The following is a 19,426-nucleotide window of genomic DNA, read 5'->3' on the forward strand; positions in this document are numbered from 1 at the left end:
CACACAGAGTCCAGGTGGATACTGGGCCCCAGGGGTGCACCAGATTCCTGGTAGGCATAAGGCCCCAGGAGGACACTAGAATCCAGGTGTACGTAAAGCCACCGGTTGACACCAAGCCCTCAGATGAACACCAGGCCAACTGGTGGACATTAAGCACATGAGAATACTTGGGCACCAGGTGGGTATCAGGTCCCAGGTGAACATCAAACTTCAGGTGGACATCATTCTCCATGTAGACCCTAGCCCCAGCTAAGCATCAGGCTCCAGGTGGAAGCCCAGACTCCAGGTGCACTTCTGGCCACAGTTGAACATCTGTCCCCAGGTGAACATCAGACTACGGATGGATAGCAAGTCCCCAGGTGGACATCAGGTCAAAAGGGAATATAAGTCTTTAGGAAGATATCTGGCCCCAGATAGATACTGAACTAGCGGTTTACATCAGGCCCCAGGTTGACAGCAAGGCCCAGGTAAACAGCAGACCCCAGGTGAAGACCAGGCCCAGGTGGATACTGAACTAGAGGTTTACATCAGACCCCAGGTTGACATTCAGTCCCCAGGTGATCATGACACCTTAACTGGACACCAAGTCCTCAGGTTGATACCCAAGTCCCAGGTGGACACCAGGTTAAAGATGGACACAAGACCTAAGGTTGACACTCAAGCCCCAAGTGGACACCAGGCCCTAGGTGAATATTATGACCCAGGGGATCATTAGGACCCAGCTGCATACCAGTCCCCAGGTTTACACGAAGCCTCCAGTGGGTTCCTAAGCTCTAGTTGGACATGAGGTCTCCAGTAGACACCCAGGACTAAGGTGGACATCAAGCATCAGATGGACATCTGGCCGCAGATGAACATCAAGCCTCACATGGATACTTAGTCCCCAGGTAGACATCAGGCCCCAGTTTGACATCAGTTTCTGGGTAGATCCCTAAGCCCCAGGTGGATATCCAGTCTCCAGCTGAACATCAGTTTCCACGTGGATGCCCAGGCCCTAGGTGGATAACAGGTGCCAGGTGAACACAAGGCCCCAGGTAGACATCAGGCACCAGGTGGACACTGAGACCCTCAGAGGACATCTGTCCTCAGGTTGACATCCCTCTCAAGGTGTACATTAGGCAACAGATGTACACCCAGGTCCAAGGCAGACAGGAGTCCCCAGTAAAATTCAACGCCCCCAAGAGGACACTCAAGCCCTAGTTGGATGCCCAGACCTCAGGTAACTGTAAGGCCCCAGGTAGATATCAGATTCCAGATGAATATTAGGCTCCACCAGGTAGACACCAGGCCCTAGGTGCACCCCCCAGCCTTCAGGTGCACACTAGGCCCCCAGTGAACACCAGCTTCCAGCTTCCAGGTAAGCACCTAGTCCAAGGTAGACACCATGACCCAGGTGGACATTAGGCCACAGCTGAACACCAATCTCGAGTGAACACCAGATCCCAGGTGGGTACCTAGTCTCCAGGTGGATATCAGTCCCCAGGTGGACACCCAGCCCCCTGATGAACATCAAGCTTCAGGTGGACATCATGCCTCAGGTGAACTCCAGGTCCCAGCCCAGCTGAACATCAGGCCCCATGTGGATGCCTAGGTTCCAGGTGCACATCTGGTCACAGTTGGACATTTGGCCCCAGGTGAACATCACGCCATGGGTGGATAAACAGTCTGCAGGTGGACATCAGGTCAAAGGTGAACATCAGTCCTCAGGTGGACATCAGGCTCCAGGTTGACATCAAGCCCAAGGTGGACACTGGACTAGAGGTTTACATCAGGCCCCAGGTTGACACCCAGGCTCAGGTGAACATTAGGCCCCAGGAAGAAACCAGGACCCAGGTGGATACCTAGGCCCCTAGTAAACCTCAGATTCTAGGTTGACATTCAGGCCCCCAGTAGTCATTTGGCCCCATGTATACACTCAGGGGCCAGGTTCACATGATGTCTTAACTGCACACCAAGGGGCCAGTTTGACACCCAAGTCCTAGGTGGGTGCCCAGGTCCAAGGTTACACTCGGGCCCCAAGTGGACACCAGGCCCTAGGTGAATAATACAACCCAGTGGTCATTAGGACCCAGATGGATACCAGTCCCCAGGTTAACAGGAAGCCCCCAGTGGGCACCTAGGCCCCAGCTGGACATCAGGCCTAATGTGGTCACCCAGGATCAAGATGGACATCTGGTCACAGGTGGACATCAAGCCTAGTGTGGATACCTTGTCCCCCGGTGGTCGAGAGGCCTCAGTTCAACACCAGTCCCTGGGTGGATACCTTGGCTCCAGGTGGAAATCTAGTCTTCAGCTGAACATCAGACCCCAGGTGAACACCAGGTCTTAGGTGGACATTAGTCTCCTGGTGGACATCAGGTACCAGTGGACATCCATGCCACAGGTGGACACTCAGGGTCCAGATGGGCATCAGGCCCCATTTGGACATTGAGGCCACAGGTGGATATCAGGTCTCAGGTGAACCCTAGGTTCCACATAGACATCAGGCCTTAGGTTGACACTCAAACCCCAAGTGGACTGCTGCAGCCAAGCAGAAAAAACACCCCCATCTGGAGATCTAAGATACAGGTGTACAACAAGCCCCAGACTGGCATCCAGGCCCCAGGGGAACAATATTCCCCAGGTGGACTCCATACCCCAGGTGAACAGCAGTCAACAGTTTGGCACCAAGTACCTAAGTCAACAAAAAGCCTTAGGTGATTACCAGGCCACAGGTAGTCAGCAGTTTCCAGCTGTAGAACAGTCCCCAGGTGGATGCCTAGGCCCCAGGTGGACACTAGACCCCAGATTAACAAAAAAAAAAACAAGTAAAAAATCAGGCTCCAAATGGACAAACAAGCCCCAGCTACATATACAAGTCTCAAGCTGACACCAGGCCCTATTTGGACTCCCAAGCCCTTGGTGGACTTTAAGCCCCAGGTGAACACTGAACTCTAGGAGGACTTCAGGCCCCAGTTGACTACCTGTCCCCAGGGGGACACCAGGCATAGATGAACTTCAGGCACCAGCTATACATCAGGTTCCAGGCAAATGTCCAGGCCCCAGGTGGATATCAAGCCTCAGATGAACACCAGGCCCCAGGGAGACATCACGCACCAGGTGGACACTCAGGCCCCTACTGAATATCCATCCCCAGGTGGACATCAGGCCATGGATGTACACTTAGGCCTAAGGCAGACACCAGACCCCAGGGAATCTCCAGGACCCATGAGGACACTCAGACCCCAACTGGACATATTGGTCCTAGATAAATACAAGGCCCCAGGTAGCTATCATGCTCCAGTGAACACCGGAGCCCAGGTGGGTACCTAGTCCCCAGGTGTGCATCAGGCAGAAGGTTGACCCAGTCCCCAGCTGAACTCTGGGCCCCAGCTGAACATCAGAACCCAGATGGTCACCCAGGTTCCAGGTGAACACATGGTCTTAGGTGGACATCAGGTCCCACATGAACACCCAAGCCCAGGCAGATACCAGGCCTGAGGTGCACACCAAGCCTCAGGTGGACATCTGGCTCCAGATGGCCATAGGTGGATAACTAAGCCTCTGGTGAATATCAGGCCCCAGGTGGACACCAGGCCCTAGGTGAACATCTAGCCCCAGGGGGACATCCAGCCCCTGGTGGACATCAGGGTTCACACAGATAAATGGTTTTCAGATGGACACCAGACCTCAGGAGGATCCCAGTCACTGGGAAGACATCAGGCCCCAGGTGGAAAATGGGCTCAAAGTGTGTATCAGGCCTCGAGTTGATAGCCAGGCCCCAAGTTGTCCACCCAGGTGGCCAGCAGGTGCCTGTGTGTCAATCTAGTGCCTGATGTCCACCTGAGGACTATGTACACACCTGGGGTTTAGTGTTCACCCCAGGCCTGGTGTTCATCTTGTGCCCAGTGTTCTTCTGGAACCTGGGTATCAAACTGGTGCTTGAGTTTCTACTTGTAGGCTTATATGCACATGGGGCCTAAGTTTTTCTTTTTCCTAGAACCTGATGACTACCAGGGGCCCAGGTGGACACCAGGCCAGGAGAACTCCAGATCTTATCTGAACATTAGGCCCCAGGTGGATGCCAGGGCCCCATGGGTTTGTTCATCACAGCCCAGGAAGTCACTGGACTCCAGGTGGACATCAGCCCTCAGGTTGATACACACAAGGTGGCCATGAGGCTCCAGCTGAATATGAGGCTCTAGGTTAATACCAGGCCTCAGATGGTCCTCAGGAGCCATGTGGACATCAGTCACTGGGAGGATACCTAGGGCCAAAGTGGACATCAGGTCCCCAGATGGACACCCAGGCCATAGGTAAATACTTAAGTCCCAAGCTGACACCAGGCCCTATGTAAACATTCAGGCTCCAGGTGGACATTAGTCCTTAGGTGGAAACTGGACTCCAGGTGGACATCAGGCCCCTGGTTGACACCCAGGTCCCCGGTGAACACCAGGCAAAGGTCCTGGCTGAACTTCAGGCCCTGGCTGAACATAATGTTCCAGGCAAATGTCCCAGCCCCAGGAGAATACCAGGTCTTAGATGGACATCAGGCCACATGTGGATGCCCAGATCCCGGGTGGATATCAGGCCTCAGGCGAACACAAGGCCCTAGGTAGACATGAGGTGCCAGATGTACACTCAGGCCTTGTATTCGTCTGTTCTCACACTGCTAATAAAGACATACCTGAGACTGGGTAATTTATATTTTAAAAGAGTCTTAATTGACTCACAGTTCCACATGGCTGAGAAGGCTTCACAATCACAGCTGAAAGCAAATGAGGATCAGAGTCATGTCTTACATGGCAGCAGGGAAAAGGGGAACTCCCTTTGTGTGAAGGGGAAGTGTGAAGGGGAACTCCACTTTATAAAAACCATCAGCTCTCATGAGACTTATTCACTACCATGAGAACAGCATGAGAAAGACCTGCCCCCATGATTCAATTACCTCCCACTGGGTCCCTCCCATGTCACAGGGAAGTTATAGGAGCTAAAGTTTAAGACGAGAACTGGGTGATGACACAGCCAAATCATACCGTTCATCCCCGGCCCCTCCCAAATCTCATGTCCTTACATTTCAAAACAAATCATGCCTCTCAACATTTTCCAAAGTCTTATCTCATTTCAGCATTAACTCAAAAGTCCAAGTCCATAGTCTAAAATAAGGCAGGTGCTTTCCACCTATGACCCTGTGAAACCAAAAGCAAGTTAGTTACTTCCTAGATACAGTAGGGGTACAGCTGTTCCAAAAGAGAGAAATTGGCCAAAACCAAGGGGCTACAGGCTCCATGCAAGTCTAAAATCCTGTAGGGTAGTCAAATCTTTTTTTTTTTTTTTTAATACTTTAAGTTCTAGGGTACATGTGCACAACATGAAGGTTACATATGTATACATGTGCAATGTTGGTGTGCTGCACCCATTAACTCATCATTTACATTAGGTGTATCTCCTAATGCTATCCCTCCCCACTTCCCCCACCCCAAGACAGGTCCCAGTGTGTGATGTTCCCCTTCCTGTGTCCAAGTGTTCTCATTGTTCAATTCCCATCTATGAGTGAGAACATGCCGTGTTTGGCTTTTTTTGGCCTTGTGATAGTTTGCTGAGAATGATGGTTTCCAGCTTCATCCATGTCCCTACAAAGGACATGAACTCATAATTTTTTATGGCTGCATAGTATTCCATAGTGTATATGTACCACTTTTTCTTAATCCGGTCTATCATTGATGGACATTTGGGTTGATTCCAAGTCTTTGCTATTGTGAATAGTGTCACAATGAACATACGTGTGCATGTGTTTTTATAGCAGCATGATTTATAATCCTTTGGGTATATACCCAATAATGGGATGGCTGAGTCAAATGGTATTTCTAGTTCTAGATCCTTGAGGAATCACCACACTGTCTTCCACAACAGTTGAACTAGTTTACAGTCCCACCAACAGTGTAAAAGTGTTCCTATTTCTCCACAGCCTCTCCAGCACCTGTTGTTTCCTGAATGTTTAATGATCGCCATTCTAACTGGTGTGAGATGGTATCTCATTGTAGTTTTGATTCGCGTTTCTCTGGTGGCCGGCGATGATGAGCATTTTTTCATATGTCTGTTGGCTGCATAAATGTCTTCTTTTGAGAAGTGTCTCTTCATATCCTTTGCCCACTTTTTGATGGGGTTGTTTGTTTTTTCTTGTAAATTTATTTGAGTTCTTTGTAGATTCTGGATATTAGCCCTTTGTCAGATGAGTAGATGGCAAACATTTTCTCCCATTCTGTAGGTTGCCTGTTGACTCTGATGGTAGTTTCTTTTGCTGTGCAGAAGCTCTTTAGTTTAATTAGGTCCCACTCTTCCATTCTGGTTTTTGTTGCCATTGCTTTTGGTATTTTAGAGATGAAGTTCTTGCCCATGTCTTAAAGCTCCAAAATGATTTTCTTTGACTTCATGTCTCACATCCAGGACATGCTCATGCAAGAGGTGGGTCCCCATGGTCTTGAGCAGCTCTGCCCCTGTGGCTTTGCAGGGCACAGCTGCCCCTCCTGGCTGATTTCGTGGGCTGGTGTTGAGTGACTGGCTTTTCTAGGCACACAGAGCAAGCTGTCAGTGGATCTACCATTCTGGGGTTTGGAGGATGGTTGCCATCTTCTCACAGCTCCACTAAGCAGTGCCCCAGTGGGGACTCTGTGTGGGGGCTCGCATCTCACATTTTCCTTCTACACCACCCTAGAAGAGATTCTCCATGAGAGTTTCATTCCTGCAGCACACCTCTACATGGACATCCAGCCATTTCTATACATCCTCTGAAATCTAGGTGGAGGTTCCCAAATCTCAGTTCTTGATTTCTGTGCACTTGCAGGCCCAACAACACATGTAAGCCACCAAGGCTTGGGGCTTGCACCCTCTGAAGCAATGGCTTGAAATCTACGTTGGCTCCTTTTAGCCATGCCTGGGATGCGGGACACCAAGTCTAGAGAGTGCACAAAGCAGCAAGGTCCTGGGCCAGGCCCATGAAACCATGTGTTCTTCCTAGGTCTCCAGGCTTTTGATGCGAGGGACTACTGTGAAGACCTCTGATGTGCCCTGAAGACATTTTCCCCATTGTATTGGTAATTAACATTTGGCTCAGGGTTACGTATGCAAATTACTACTTCCAGCTTGAATTTCTCCTCAGAAAATGTGTTTTGCATTTCTCCTGCATCATCAGGCTGGAAATTTTTCCAAACTTTCATGCTCTGCTTCCCTTTTAAACATAATTTCCAATTACAAACCATAGCTTTGTGAATACATAAAACTGAGTGCTTTTAACAGTACCCAAGCCACCATTTGAACACTTTACTGCTTAGAAATTTCTTCCACTAGGTGCCTTAAATCACCTCTCTCAATCCCAAAGTTTCACAAATCTCTGGGGCAGGGGCAAAATGCTGCCAGCCTCTTTGCTAAAACATAGCAAGAGTCACCTTTATTTCAGTTCCCAACAAGTTCCTGTCAGCATTTTGATCAAAGCTATTGCCAGTCAACAAGTCTCTAGGAAGTTCCAAACATTCCCACATCTTCCTGTCCTCTTGTGAGCCCTCCACACTATTCCAACCTCTGCCTGTTATCCAGTTCCAAGGTCCTTTTTCTATTTTTGGGTATCTTTGCAGCAGCACCTCACTCTTGGTACCAATTTACTGTTAGTCTGTTTTCATGCTGCTAACAAAGACATGCCTGAGACTGGGAAATTTATAAAGGTAAGAGGTTTAATGCACTCACAGTTCCACATGGCTGGGGAGGCCTCACAATCATGGCTGAAGGTGAATGAGGAGCAAAGTCACATCTTATATGGTGACAGGCAAGAGAGCTTGTTTAGGGGAAGTCCCCTTTACAAAACCATCAGATCTCATGAGACCTATTCATAATCATGAACACAGCACAGGAAAGATCCACCCTCGTGATTCAATTACCTCCCATTGGGTCCCTCCCATGACACATGAAAATTATGGGAGCTACAATTCAAGATGAGATTTAGGTAGGGATGCACCCAAACCATATCAGGCCCCACGTGAATGTATGTCCCCAGTTAGACATCTGTCTCAAGGTGGACATCGGGCCACAGACATATACCCTGGCCCCAAGGTGGATGCCCAGGCCATAGGTAAATGCAAGGCCCAAAGTGGACATCAGGCCCCTGGTGGACCCCCCACATCTCAAGTGCACAACAGGCCTCCCCACTGCCATTAACATCAGGCTCCAGGTGGAAACCCAGTCCCAGGTGGACACCAGGCACTTGATAAACACTAGGACCCATATGGCCACCAGGCCACAGCTGGACACCTGTCTCGAGTGAACAGCAGACCCTAGGTGTATACCTCATCTCCAGGTGTGCATCAGGCATCGGGTTGACACACAGGTACCAGCTGAAATCTGGCCCTCAGCTGAACATCAGATCCCCGGATGTCACCCAGGCCCCAGCTAAACACCAGGTATTAGGTGGACATCAGGCCCCAGGTGGACACCAGGCCTCAGGTGGATATCTAGGCCTTTGGTGAACATCAGGCCCTAGTGGATGCTCAGGCCCCATACAGACATGTGGCCCTATGTGGACACCCAGGGTCCAGGCAGACATTAGATTCTAGATGATCTTAGTCACCTATGGCTGGGTCTACCTAGGGCCAAAGACTGGGGCCTAGGTATCCAGCTGGGGCCAGATGTCTATCTGAAGCCTGATGTCCACCTCAGGCCTGGATCTCCACCTAAGCCATTGTGTTCCTCCTGAGCCCAGTGTCCACCTGGAACCTGGGTATCACTGTGTGACCTGTGTGTCCACTTGCAGCCTGATGTGCATCTGGAGCCTGAGTTTCCAGCTAGGACCTAATGACCATCTGGGACCCAGGTACCCCCCTGGGGTATCTGGTTCCAGGTGTACACCCAGGCCCTAGGTAGATACCAGGCCCCAGGTAAACCCAAGACCATATCTGAACATCATGTCCCAGGTGACTGCCAGAGCCCCATGTATACATTAGACTCTAGTTAGATACTGGATTCCAGGTACACATCGGCCCTGAGTTTGACACACACACTCCAGGTGGACACAAGGCCCCATGGGTATACTTGTGCTCCAGATGTACATCAGTCCTCAGGTGAGCATAAGACCACAGGTGGACATCAGGCCTCAGGTGCACATCTAGCCCTAGGTAAACATCAGGTTTAAGTAGATAGCCAATAGACACACAGGTCCCAGTTGCACAACAGGCCCAAGGTGGACACTGAACTCCAGGTGAGCATCAGGTCCTAGGTTGACAACCATGCACCACGTGGACAGTAGTCCCCAAATGAACACCTAGATTCAAGGTTGACATCAAGCCCCAGGTGTACATCAGGCCCCAGGTGAACACCAGACCAGGTGAATACTTATGCCCCAAGTGGGCATCAGGCCCCAGGTAGGTACTCAAGTCCCAAGCTGAACATCAGGACCCAGGTGGATACCAGTCAACAAAAATTCCTAGGATCTAGGTGAACATCAGGCCCACAGTGAAAACCCAGGCACCAAGTGGATACTAGGCCCCAGGTGTACATCAGGCCCCAAGAGGACTTTGGAATCTATGTGTACATCAGGCTGCTGGTTGACCCCGCTTCTCCAGATGAACACGAGGCCAACTGGTGGATATCAGATGGCATGAGAAAGATACTTAGGCCCCAGGTGGATACCCAGGCCCCAGTTGCACATCTGGCCACCCAGGCCCCAGGTGGACATCAAGCTTCAGGTGAACATCGTGGCCCAGGTTAACCTTAGGCCCCAGCTGAACATCAGGTCCCAAGGGAATACTGAAGCCTCAGTTGCACATCTGGCCACAGTTGGTCCTCTGGCCTCAGGTGGACTTTTGGCTGTGGGTGGATATCCAGTCCCCAGGTGGACATTAGGTCAAAGGTGAACATCAGTCCCCAGGTGAACTTCAGGCTCAAGGTTGACATAAGGCCCCAGGTGGACTCTGAACTTGAATTCTACATCAGTCCTCAAGTTGACACCCAGGACCAGGTGGGCAGTACACCTTAGGAGAATACCAGACCTAGGTGGACATCAGGCCCCAGATAGAAACCAGGACTCAGGTGGATACCTAGGCTCCTGGTGGATATCAGGCCTCAGGTGAACACCAGACCCCAGGTAGACATCAGGCACCATGTGGACACTCAGGCCCCCAGTGGACATCTGTCCCCAGGTGAATATCTGTTTATAGGTTTACATCAGGCCACAGTTATATTCCCAGGACTTAGGCAGACACCAGGTTCCAGGTTATCAAAAGAATTAGGAATAGGTGTGGAAGATAAGGTATGTAAAGAGAATCTGGCAGAGGTGTAATTGGAGTAACTTATTTCCTTTATTTTTTTTCTTTGAGGAAATACGAAAAGTTGAAATAGAATTAATTTTAAGACTATAACAGTTTCATAGACACACACAGGCACACATGTACACACATGCAGGCACACACACACTTACTTGAAATAAAACAAAATTTGAATTTACATATTGAGAGGCACCTATCATACACCTGAACGTTTTGGCCCAGAGACAAAATTCAAAAATATATTGTAACAAAAATTAAACCTTAAAAATTATGTGGTGTGTGAATCTTCAAGTGTAAAGACCAAGTCACTTACAAAAAAAAAAAAAAAAAAAATCAAGTTGATCTTAGATTCAAGCCCCAGATCCACATCCGGCCCCAGGTCAACACCAGTGCCCCAAATGGACCTCATGCCCAGCATGAACAACAAGCCACAGGGAGACATCAGTCCCCAGATAGATAGTCCACAGATGAACATCCAGCCCCGGGTAGACACCAGGCCCCAAGTTTACTTCAGGCCCTAGAGGGACACCTAAGCCTCAGGTGGACACCAAACGTCAAGTAAACATAAGGTCCCAGCTGGACATCAGTCATCAGTTGGACATCCGTCCTCAGCTGGACACAAGTCCCCAGGTGAATACTTGGTCCCCAGCTGAACATCAAACCTCAGGAGCACATCAGGTCCCATGTGGACAGAAGGCCCAGGTGGAAATCTAGACCCATGAGAAACATCAGGTCCCTGAGAGACACACAGGCTCAGGTGAGCACCAAGGCCCTTGATGGAAATGAGGCCCCACATAAAAATCCAGGAGTCAGGTTGGTATCACATCCCAGGTGAATTTTGGACACCTGGCAAACATCAGACTTCAAGTGGACACTGGACTCAAGGTGTACATCAGGACCAGTTTGATCTCCAGGCCCCAGATCGACACCAGGTAATAGGTGGACATCAGGCCACTGGAGGATATGCAGAGTATCTAGCTCTAGGTGGACCCCCCAGGCCTCAGGGAGACATCAGGGACCAAGTAGTCACCCATGCTCCAGAAGAATATCCTGGACACATGCAAACAACAGGCCCCAGACGCACACTTAGGCCACAAGTAGACATCAGGCCTGAGGTGGACATCAGGCTCTAGGTTGACACTCAGGCCCCAGGTGGACATTAAGTCTCAGGTGGATAAAAAGGCCCTTGGTGAACATCAAACCCCAGGTTGACACCCAGGGCCCAGGTGAACACGAGGCTTCAGATGAAAACCAGGCCCAAGGTGGACATAGGCCCCTGACAGACCACGGGTCTCGGGTGTATAGCTAAGCCCCAGGTTGCTACCAGTTTCCAGGAGAATATCCAGGCCTATGAGGACACTCAGACCCCAGGTGGATATAGGCCCCAGGTAAACACCAGACCCCAGGTGGACATCAGGGGTCAAGTGGACACACAGGTTCCAGGTATATATCAGGCCCTAGGTATATACCATTTTTCTGGTACATAAGGTGTACATCAGGCTCACAGGTGGACACCCAGGCCCCATATGGACACCAACATATAGGTGAGCATCAGGTTCCAGGAGGATATCCAGGCATTAGGTAGCTATCAAGCCCTAACAGGACACCAGGCCCCAGGTGGGCATCAGGGCCCAATTGGGCACTCAGGTTCTAGGTAGACACCAAGCCTCAGGTAGCATCAGGGCCAAAGTGGATACTAGACTCTAGGTGGACATCAGGCCCTAGTTGGACACTAGGCCCTAGGTAGACACCTGGGACCCTGGTGACCGTCAGGTCCCAGATTAACTCCAGGTCTTAGGTGAACATCTGGTCCCAGTTGGATATCAGGCCCCAGGAGCACATCCGTCCCCAGGTGGATATCAGCTTCCAAGTTGACATCAGGCCACAAGTGGACACTGGGCTTGAGGTGTACATCAGGCCTCAGATGGACACCCAGGGCTCAGGTGTACACCAGGCTCAGGTGGAAATCAAGGCACAGGTAACACCATGCCCTAGGTGGTTACCTAGGCTTCAGGTGGACATCAGACCCCAGGTGGACACCTGGGCCTCAGGTGGTCATCAGGCCCTAGGTGGAAACTCAGGCCCCAGGTGCACATCACTCTCCAAGTGGACACCCAAGACCCAAGTTGATACCCAGGTTCCAGGTGGGCACTGGGCCCCAGATGAACACCAGGCCCTGGGTGGGGATCCAGGTGGACATCAAGCCTCAGGTAGATAGTCCTCAGGTGGAAATAAGGGCCCAGTTTGACACCACACCCTGGGTGGATACCTAGATCTCAGGTAGATGCATAGTCTCCAGCTGAACATCAGGCTCCAGGTGGACACCCAGGCCCTAGGTGAACACAGGGTGTTAGGTGGACATTAGGCCCCAAGTGGACAACCAGCCTTAACATGGACATCAGGCCCTAGGTAGACAGCAGGCCCAAGGTGCACATGAGGTTCCAGGTGAACACCGGTCCCCAGGGCCACCCTTGTCCCCAGGTGAACACCAACACCAAGGAAGACATCCACCTCCATCTGGACATCATTCCCCAAGTGTATACCTAGGCCCTATGGGAGCACCAGGCCCCAAGTGAGTACATAGATCCCTGGTGGCCATTAGGCACCAGGTTGACACCCAGGGCTTAGGTGGACATGAGGCCCCAGATGAATGCTAGTCCCCAGGTGGATAAATAGTCCCCAGGCATATATCAGGTCCAAGGTTCATACTTAGTCTTCAGGGGAACACTAGGCCCCAGGCAGACACCAGACCCCAGGTGGATACCAGGCCCTAGGCAGACACCAGTCTGCAGGTGGACAGCAGGTCCCCAAAAGGACATTATGCCCATTATGCCCCAGGTTGACACCTAGGCTCCAGGTGGACACTAGGCTACAGGTGGTTATCTATACTCCAGGTGGACATCAAGCCTTAGGGGAATTCCTAGTCACCATCTGAACATCAGGCCGCAGGTGGATGCCCAGGCTCTTGGTGAATATCAGGTCTCACGTGGACATCAGGCCCCAGGTGAACATCAAGCCCCAAGTTGACACCTAGGTTCCTGGTGAACATCAGGACCCAGGTGGCACTCAGGCCCTAGAAGAACACTCAGGCCAAAAGTAGAAATCAGAACCTATGTGGACACTCAGGGCCCAGGTGGCTACCAGGCCCCAGGGGAAAACTCCAGGCTCCAAGTGAACACCTGGCCCCAGGTTCCAGGTAGACACTGGAATCCAAATCAGCACCAGGCCCCAGATGGACATCCAGACCTGAGGTGAACATCAGACCCCAGAAGGTCATCTGGCCTGAGGTGGACATCAACCCCTGGTGGATACCTAGTCCCCAGGTGGATATCAGGCCCCAGTTTGACTTCAGTGCCTGGATAGATACCTAGGCCTCAGGTGGATATCCAGTCTCCAGCTAAACATCAGGCTCCAGGTGGACCCAGGCCCAAGCTGACTGGGGACTAGTGTTCATATGGGGCCACATGTCCATCTGGGCCCTTGGTGTCAACTTGGGGCCTGATGTACATCAGATGCCCAGTGTTCATTTGTAGCCTGATGTCAGCCTGGGAGCTGGTGTTCGCTGGAGGCCTGAAATCCTCCTGGTGCCTGATGTCCAACTTGGAACTTTGTTTCCACCTGGAGACTGATGTCCACCTGGGACCAGATGTCCAATTGGAGCAAGATGTCTACCTGTAGCCTAGAACTTCACCTAAGGCTTGATGTTCCCCAGGGCCTATGCATCTACCCAGGGACTTGTGTCCAGCTGGGGCCTGAGGTCCATCTTGGGCCTGGAATTAACCTGGGAGCTGATGTCCACCTGTGGCCTCGGTGTTCCCAGGGACTTGGGTCCATCTGACCCCAGTAAACATCAGCCTGGGGCCTAGTTGTCCATTTAGAGACTGGAGTTCTCACTTAGGCCCTGAAGATCACCTGGTACCCAGGTGTCCACCTGGAACATCAGGCACGAGGTGTACGCCCGGGCCCCAGGTGAACAGTAGGCCCTAAGAGAACTCCAGACCATATTTAAACATCAAGTCCCAGGTGGATGCCCAGGTTCTGTGTATACACCAGGCCCCAAGTATACAGTGGATGCCACCTGAACATCAGCCCCAAGGTTGGCACCCATACTACAGGTGGATATCAGGCCCCAGGTGAATACTTATGCTTCAGGTGTTCATCAGTACCCAGGTGAACATAGGTCAGAGATGGACATAACGCCTCAGGTGCACATCTGGCTCCAGGTAAACATCGGGCCTTAGGTGGATACCCAATCCCCAGGCAGACATCAGAGGCCAAGCTGACACAAAAAATTCCCAGGGGTGTCACTTCCCAGTGGACATCCAGGCTCCAGGTAAATACCCCAGCCCCACCATAACTGTAACCACCATACCGAGAAATTGTAGGTCTAAATACCATCATGCTCATTGCACACAAAAGGATGCTTAGCTATTTTATTCAAAATACAACTTCATTTATCACTCTGAGCAGCAATGTGCAGAGAGGAAAAGAAAAACCAGGCCTCAAGGAATCCATCCAAAATCAGTTAGATACTATAAGGGACAGAAATCCCCAAATGAAATGTTATAGTTGACTTAGAATAGTCTTTAAAACCCATTAATTTTCTTGCACGTTTGATCCAAAGCATTATTTCCAGACACTGAACCTAGAAAGAATTATTTAAGACTAGTAGTGTTGTTCCAGTCTGCATCCCACACTGTTGAACATCTGTAGGTACTACACCACATTATACATAGCACTGGCATGACGTGTGCATTTAATTTTCTAACACTTGTTCATCTCTGGCATACTTTATATATATATATATACACACACACACACATATAACATATATGACATACATACACACAAGTACACACACAAAGTATATAAGAGTAGGATAGTATAATTGTGCAATAACGTTTTTGTGAAAGTGGTGCAAAGTGGATTCCTTTGGCGAACTGCTGGAATGTGCCTCCATTGGCAGAAGTAAGGCTTTCAAAACTAGTTGTTCTCATTTTTCTCTAGCAACTAGGAATATTAATAATTGAAGATGTGTTGGTATAAAAATAATCATAATAATCACAATAAAATGGTGCTAATAATTATATCACAAGATATAACAGACACTATAGATATTATGAGATATCAAAAAAAGTCATAAAATCTATGAGATGATTGACACGTTCAATGCGGCCCCTTGTGCCGCCCTGGGGTGCCTCTCTAGCTGGGTTCTTAGCGGTGTTCGCCCTGCTCCACCTGCTCATCCCAGGTTCCTGCGCCCCTGGAGTGGTGCCATGGGAGCGAAGTTCTTTGCCACGGCCCTAGACAAGGACAATGAGGAGGCGGTGCACGTGGAGTCTCCGCGGAAGGGCTGGAATCTCCAACCTAAGGCAGGAGACTTAGCGGACCCGCGCAGCCTCATCTGCAAGCCTTCATCACTGCCCGGTGCCTGCTGCACCCTGCGAGCTCCGCGGTGGTGGAGACAGGCCGACACTGCAGGCTCTCCGCCCTGCCTGCGGACCATCTGTCCTTTGTTTTGACCATGGGACCCAGGCTTCAGTTGGCCCACGGTTCCTGAAATTAGCTGACGATGGGCTGGCGTCTGGGACTGGGTCGTGGGACTTGTGCTCTGGCCGCATCGTCATCAGGGCTGGGCCTCCCCGCGATGCTGCTGGTGATGCAGGATGCAACGGCTGGGGCTCTGCTTGGTCGCCTATCCCTGCGAACCTCATCACTTTCCATCGCGGCCACCACGCTGCCTGCAGTCAGCCGTGGTCTACAGCCATTCTGGGAACCCTCTGGCCCCAAGGAGGCATCACTCACATCCACTTGCGACACCGGGGCCCAGCTGTTGGTGAGCCAGCGCTGGCGCTGCCTTTCTTACCCAGGCTAATGGGGATCCCGTAACCCAGGGGATAGGGATGAGATTTCAACGGCTGCGGAAGGAACGTAACTCCGCACGTGGTTCAAGCCTTGGCAAACCCAAAGTGGAACCGACGAGAAAGCGATTGACAAGCGGACACATGATTCAGGTACAGACGCAGAGGTAAGTTCACCAAAGACAGGCCGACATGCAAGAAATCGGTTTTTGGCGCATAGGGCACGTTCCTCCAAACACACACACACACACACACACACACACACACACACACCCCAACCGACAGAGAGAGGGCAAGAAACTCACAGAGTGTGACAGGCAGACAGAGAAGCGAAAACGGGAGACACACAAACACATACACACACAGACAGTCATACAGCAGTGGCGCGGAAACAAAGACCCCCAGGCAGCCCCTGAGGCTAGGGGGCTCGGCTCCCGAGCAGAACGACCCTCGGTAGAGAGAGCAGCCCACGGGCCTGCAGGCCGACCCGTCCTCGAGATCACGGGGGCTCGACTTCTGGGGAGACTCACCCGAACAGCGTCCCGGCGGGCCTGAGGCTGGGATGCGGCGCTGCTTCCCCCGGACTCCGCCTGTGCTTTCCACATCCTGGTCAGCCTTTTTGCCACGACTCCTGGCGTCCGGAGACAGTGCTGTCCACCCCGTGAAGGGGTCAGGCTGGAGCCTCGGAGCCCCGCCACCCAAGCACTGCCACGGAGGGCTCCTGTCTGCCAGGCCTCAGGGCGTGGTTTCCCTGACAACCGTGGGAACCACTGTGACGCAAGCGCACCCGCTCGCCACTCGCGCATGCGCATTGGCTGGGCCGCCCCGCGCTCCGCTGCCTGCAGTCAGGCTGCGTCCCCTTTAAACGACGGTGGCCGCTGGGCGCCAGGGGCTCTCCTGCTGCAGCCTTGGCAGCGGCTGCATCCGGGGTCCAGTAGGGGGGCCGCGTGGGAGAGGCGGCCGCGGGCGGCCTCCCGGGATCAAACCCCCGGGAGTCCCGTCTCCAGGACCTCTCCTTGAGCCGATTTCCACCGGGGGATCGGCGGATTCATCTTCAGGGCGCCTGCTGGGGTCATCTCGTGACCCACCATCAGATCCGATTCTGGACCCCTCCGAGTGAGAATGCATGGACTGAGCACATCGACTGAGGCAGGCAGGGCCTGGCTGCAGCCCACAATCATCCCATGGGCCTCAAGGCGTGGAGTCAGCTGAGAAGTCACTGACCCTTGAGCCCTCTGCCTCCCTACCCTCCAAGAGCGGTGACCTGCCGTGATTCTCAAGGGCCTGGGGCTCCTTCAAGCTGATCCCGCTTTCCAGGACACCGTAGAAACAGGTCCAGGGACCAATCCTAGGTGGAACCAACACGTGGCACAGGCGTAGCCTAGAGCAGATGGTGTGAACGTGTGCCACTGAGGGCACACGGGGCGATGGCGAACGCAACAATGGTGTCCAGGCATGTGCCCGGTGGAAGGGGGGCACAGGTGACCTTGCCATGAGTGCCAGGGAAAATCAAAGAAGGCCTGGGATCTAGCAGCGGGCCCAAAGTTTCAGGGGCTCAGTCCACCCAGGAGCAGAGGGGAGTCTCATTCTCAGGAATGAGACTGGGTGTGCAGAGGAAATGCGACAGCACCTGTCCCAGAAGACCAGGACCTGTCGTTCAAAGAAGGAAGAGGCGGAGGGCTGAGGTGCGTCAGTGAACTTTCAGTTGCCAGCAGGCCTTGAAGCCGGTGGGATGACTGTGGGCTGCAGCCAGACCCTGCCTGCCTCACTAGATGTGCTCAGCCCATGCTTTCTCACCCGGAGGGTCCAGAGTCGGATCTGAAGCGGAGTCCTGAGACCCCGGCAGGCGCCCTGAAGCTCCCCTGCCCCCGGTGGAAATCGGCTCAACTCGAAGCAGGTTTGCAGAGAGAAACAATCAGGACAGGGATCTCCAGGAAGTGTCTCCCTGATGGACTGGGAAGTCATCCTTCTGGAAGACATCCAGCCAGACCGGGAAGCATCTAAGCCCCGGAGAAACAGGGGATACACAGCAGAGGGAGGACGGAGCAGAGGCCAGAGCCCAGGCGGGGTACAGCACCGTGCCACTGCCACGGGCTGAAGGGGAGGGGTGCCAAACGGGTGGCTTGTCCAGTGAGGCCAGCGTTCCAGCGACTGGGATTGTGGCCATCTCCCATTCCTGGCTTCCTCTTTAAGCCTGTGTCGTGCTGTGGCTTCTTTTCTCAGAGAAGAGCGGTGAAAAGATACAAGCCTCTTCTGTGATGTGGGCCTCCTCCTCTCCTGCAGGACAATGAGCTCCGGTGCGGCTTTGGTCCGTGGCTGGACGGTGTTCATCTTGATCTCAGAAAAGAGGCCGCACGGAATGGGGATGAGATTTCAAATGCTCCGGGAACCACGCATCTCCTCACATGGTGGAAGCCTTCGCATTCCAAAAGTGGAGCCGCCCCGAAATCGGATGACAAGCGGACAGATGACCCAGGCAGAGACGCAGAGGGAAGCTCACCAAAGACAGGCCGACATGCAAGAAATCGGTTTTTGGCGCATGGGGCACGTTCCTCCAAACACACACACACACACACACACACACACACACACACCCCAACCGACAGAAAGAGGGCAAGAAACTCACAGAGTGTGACAGGCAGACAGAGAAGCGAAAACGGGAGACACACAAACACATACAAACACAGACAGTCATACAGCAGTGGCGCGGAAACAAAGACCCCTAGGCAGCTCCTGAGGCTACGGGGCTCGGCTCTCGAGCAGAACGACCCTCGGTAGAGAGAGCAGCCCACGGGCCTGCAGGCCGACCCGTCCTCGAGATCACGGGGGCTCGACTTCTGGGGAGACTCACCCGAACAGCGTCCCGGCGGGCCTGAGGCTGGGATGCGGCGCTGCTTCCCCCGGACTCCGCCTGTGCTTTCCACATCCTGGTCAGCCTTTTTGCCACGACTCCTGGCGTCCGGAGACAGTCCTGTCCACCCCGTGAAGGGGTCAGGCTGGAGCCTCGGAGCCCCGCCACCCAAGCACTGCCACGGAGGGCTCCTGTCTGCCAGGCCTCAGGGCGTGGTTTCCCTGACAACCGTGGGAACCACTGTGACGCAAGCGCACCCGCTCGCCACTCGCGCATGCGCATTGGCTGGGCCGCCCCGCGCTCCGCTGCCTGCAGTCAGGCTGCGTCCCCTTTAAACGACGGTGGCCGCTGGGCGCCAGGGGCTCTCCTGCTGCAGCCTTGGCAGCGGCTGCATCCGGGGTCCAGTAGGGGGGCCGCGTGGGAGA

General features: G+C 52.7%; 1 pseudogene; it reads left to right on the forward strand.

The window, feature by feature from the left end:
• The first annotated feature begins 15,565 nt into the window (after positions 1-15,565).
• Positions 15,566-19,426, forward strand: part of LOC119623314 (sphingomyelin phosphodiesterase 4-like) — a 175,646-nt pseudogene continuing 171,785 nt past the window's right edge.

Source organism: Chlorocebus sabaeus, chromosome 16 (assembly GCF_047675955.1).
Source record: "Chlorocebus sabaeus isolate Y175 chromosome 16, mChlSab1.0.hap1, whole genome shotgun sequence".
NCBI lineage: Eukaryota > Metazoa > Chordata > Mammalia > Primates > Cercopithecidae > Chlorocebus > Chlorocebus sabaeus.